The 4,322-nt window shown below is 50.4% G+C and overlaps 1 protein-coding gene across 1 annotated transcript in view; it reads right to left on the minus strand.

Moving 5' to 3' along the window:
• The window catches only part of TACC2 (transforming, acidic coiled-coil containing protein 2), a gene marked incomplete at its 3' end in the record, with an annotated part of 188,598 nt that overhangs the window by 12,315 nt on the left and 171,961 nt on the right, over positions 1 to 4,322 (minus strand). The window lies entirely within an intron of this gene.

A 4,322-nucleotide genomic window follows, 5' to 3' on the forward strand; every position in this document is an offset into this window, starting at 1 on the left:
AAAAAAAAAAAAAAAAGTTAAACAATCACACGATGAAGAGGACTGGATTCAATCTCTCATGCTTGGGTCAGGTGTATGATTTGGAAACAAAGAACATCACAAGTATGAGAAAGTGTGAAGACTAATGAACGGGGAAGCGCTGGGTACATCTCTGGAAGTCTATCCCCTTGCACCTGTGCAGGCAAAGGGGCTACTGGAGGGGGCCTCGGCACCTCCGAACCCCTGGAGTCAAGGGTGTCTGTTGTCTGCTTATCACGGCCATTTATCAGACTCCAAGCCACTTAGGCACAGCACGTGGGAACCAAGGTCATTATCCAGCAGGCTCCCCTACCAAAGGGAAATCCTGATGGTGAACGATGTTGAATTCTAGTCTATGTTTGCCTAGTTTCGAATAACAGTATTTTGATCATTTTGGTAAGACGGTCCACATTTCAATTTTGGAAGCATGTGAAAGGATGTGATTCACACAGAGCTTAAGGCTTATCGTAGTTGTCAACCACGTCCCTTTCAACAAGCTAGAGTTTCTGGATGTAAGAATCATGTTGGAGTTATGTTGCCATTAAGTCTGTTACGTCAATGGGAAAACTGAAAACCGGACTTAGGCCAATATCCACATTTGCTGATCAGACTCTCAGTAGGCGGTAGGATCCCCCAGCCCACTGACGTTGTCCGGGGCTTTACAGCCTTCTGGAGAGGACAGACACTAGCCTCCTAGAGGTGAGGAGTGGTCTATGGTTATTATTCCCTCGGCACAAAATCCTCAGCAATTAGCAACAGAGTTGAAATGCAGTGTTAGGAGCATCACCCACCAGCACGGCTGGGCTTGTCAGTCTACTTCTACTGCAAAAGAAACACCCAAGCAACCACACTCGCAGTCCTATTCATTAACCTCTTGGTGCTGGCATGGCTGCCGAGGTGAACTCCACCCTATTTACTACAGTCCAATTCAATGCAAGCAAAGGTGGTCTAACAGGCAGAGGCAAACTCTGAGAATAAATTAACTGAGCAGTGAACAGACCACCACAGTATACTAGAGAGAGAGAGAAGTGGAAAAAGACTGGTGAGGACTTATAGAAGGCAGCAGACGAGATGAAAGAGCCCACAGCAACTGGGAAGGGGGTGGACCTGAAGGTGCTCGAGCAGACTCTCTCTTCAATCACCAGTACAGGCACGCTGACCCTACTCCAGCATCCAGCAAAATGAACCGAGGAGGGGAGACAGCTCAGGAAACTCAGAAGTTTAATGGATAGGACTGGAGATTACTGAGTTAGGACCAGTTAGTTGTACACATGCAAGGTGAACTAGATGGTTTGGCTTGTCCTGGGAGAGAACGTCTGTGGCTTGGATTTCACTGCCCCTGCCTGGCCTTAAGCACTTGGGCTAACCCCGAGGTGGGACCTGAACGATCCCTTGTTCACAGCCGGAATGCACAGCCCCTTCAACCCGGAGACCAGAGACACGTGAGAATGGAACGGACCCCAGAGCGTGGGGTGCCACGATCTTCTCAGCCTCAGGTCCTCAAGGAGCCTCTGTTTATAGAACGCTTGACCAGAGCACAAGTTAGCGGCCCCAGCAGCAGGCAGGCTGCCCTCTCCGGAGAGAGAGTGCCAGGGACCACAGGCGCAGAGCCTCGTGCCCGCACGGGCTCCAGGCTGCTGCATGAAAATGGCTTTCACAGTTCCACTTGTCACAGGGGAAACGTCTCAGGAAGTAACTGGAAAATCACACCCGGAGATCAAGGCTCAGGGCTGGCTGTTTGGCTCAGCTGGGGAGAGCCCAGTGTTGTAGCACCAGCATCAAGTTCAGGCCCCTCAACGTTTGTACTTATGGACACAGTTCATAAACACAAAAATCTGAAGAGGCTTTAAAAGAAAAAAACACAACTGTTCCTATCAGTTTTAAAATAACGTGTTCTTTATAAAAAATTAGAACAATAAAATTTCAAGGTGAAAAGAACATCAGACATCATCAAACTCATTCCGGTCCTTCTGAAGATGAAAATATTGAGGATCTGAGAGATTTCGCCACAAGTTTGCCCAGAATGAGATTCAGTTCTGACCCCAAATAAACCAGTTCCCTGAAGTGCAAGAGAAAATGAATTTAATTAAAACTAAATTTATCATACTGGGCAGAAACTAAATATGACCGATGAAGGAACTAATGATCTGTCAGCTGCCTAAAGTCCTTTGTAAAAAAGGAAGGGAATGAAAAAATAAAATAATGAGCTTTCTGAATAAATGAAAATGGATACCTGGACGCAGAATGATTCCCTGTCCCCTGCCACCTGAGTATCCTCACGTTAATGACATTCATTGTACACACCCTGGTTTGGCCTTACAACCAAGGATTGTTTTCCACTGAAATGAATAGGTTTGTCTCTCACTCATATTTTAACATCAGATATTATTAGATTAAGCTTGTTTCTTTCACATAATCCCCCACTTGCTACTTTAGAGGGACAAAAAGCCACTGGACTCGCAAATCAAAATGTGACACAGCTACAAATGAAAGACACGGGCTTGCAACCCACTTGCAAGCCTCACTCCACTCCTTAAGTCCTGGGTCCACTGAGAAGCCCCAGGCCACCGTCACCCTCCTCAGACCTGCAGCCTGGGCATGGGGTCCTTCTGCCCTTGCAGCCAGGGCATGAGGTCCTGTCACACACCCCGTTCACAGTCCTCCTTATGGCCAGTTCCCTGGTGCCAGGCCTGCAGGCTGGACCATAGCAGGATCCCTGTCCCCAGGAGCTGTCAGAGGCCGTCTCTGGGGGGAGTAAGTACAGATCTGAGGCTGGGACAGACGTGCCAGAGAGGCCTCGCAGCAGTGAGAAGCAGGAATCAAGATTAACGAGGGAGATGATGACCAACTGGGCTAAGGCCATGGAGTATGGACGCAGGCCAGGTGCTTGGGTTGTCTGGGTCTCACGGTGTCACCTGGGCAGGACAGCAGCTTCAACTAGGTGATGCCCCATCCAAATTTGACAAAAGGGGGTTCCCAAGCTCAACGGTGGTGAACCCGAGGAAGGCACTCAGCACCACGCCTTTATTCCACTCCCACAGAAGGGACCGCCATGCATTGAGCGGCCACGCCGTCCCACTGGGTCAAGACACGGCTCACGATTCTCCCCGCAATGGCTAAAATTCTCAACACCAGGGCCGGCCCGGTGGCGCACTGGAGAGTGCGTCGTTTGGGAGTACAGCGGCGCTCCCGCCGAGGGTTCGGATCCCATGTGGAGACCGGTTCCCGCTCACTGGCTGAGCGCGGTACGGGCGCGACACCGAGGGTTGCGATCCCGTTGCCGGTCCCCGGTACGGGCACGACACCGAGGGTTGCGATCCCGCTACCGGTCAGTAAAAAAGACAAAAAGGAAAAAAATAAATAAATAAAATTCTCAACACCAGCAAATGAGCGGGAGCCCATGAGCTAGTCCTTGGTCACTCCTCTTCAGACTGTTCTTGTGGCATTTGGGCATCTCGACGCCCTTCTTTGAAACCACTGTTAAAGATGGGGTGGGTGGAGGGTCGTTTGTGGACACAACATGAGCGCAGGAAACACAGAACGTGACACCAGCTGCTCGCCCACAACACAGGTCGCCCCACACCTAACTCCTCCTCGTGCTCCTGTAAAATCCAGGCCTCGGCCTCCCATAAGCCGGGCTCTGGGAGAAATCAGAGCGCCGAGGACTCCCACCACTTTCCCACCCCACAAGCTGCCATTTCTAGGACCTTGTTCCTCACTTACCCAGACACATCCTTCAGCCTCCACACTGGGTCCCCCTAATCCAGGAAGGCCCACTGCTTCAGGGTTACAACCAGTTACACACACAGATGAAACCAGTCACCCTCGTGCCTTGCACCCCCTGGAAAGCACACAGACAGGACACTGGTTGGTTCCACCCGCCCGGGTTTGGTGTGGAGTTCAGAGCTGCCATGCTGCACAGCCGGTGGCCCTGGGAGAGGCACCCCCAGGAGGACACAAGCAAATTCAGTTCAGCCAGAAGCACGTGGGAGGGAAGTCACAACAGGGCTGCGGCCCCCCAGCCCCACGGACTTTTCCTCATTTCTAACGTTTTCTAACTAAGGAGACAGAGAAATGTAAGTTGAAGCTGATCTGAGAAACAACCCGAAAATCACCCTGTCCTGCTTCATGTTGGTTTCCAACCCCTCAATATGACATTTTTTATTCCAAGTGATTTCATTTTTGTGTTTGCAACAGCTTAAGACCATGCTGCCAAAACGACTATGTCACCTGCAGCTGAAATATACGGGCAGAAAAAAGAGCAAATTGGATCCACAGCTGCTGTTTCCTCTTTCTATAGATCA

The sequence above is a fragment of the Galeopterus variegatus genome, unplaced genomic scaffold (genome assembly GCF_000696425.1).
Source record: "Galeopterus variegatus unplaced genomic scaffold, G_variegatus-3.0.2 Scaffold4064, whole genome shotgun sequence".
NCBI classification, from domain to species: Eukaryota; Metazoa; Chordata; class Mammalia; order Dermoptera; family Cynocephalidae; genus Galeopterus; species Galeopterus variegatus.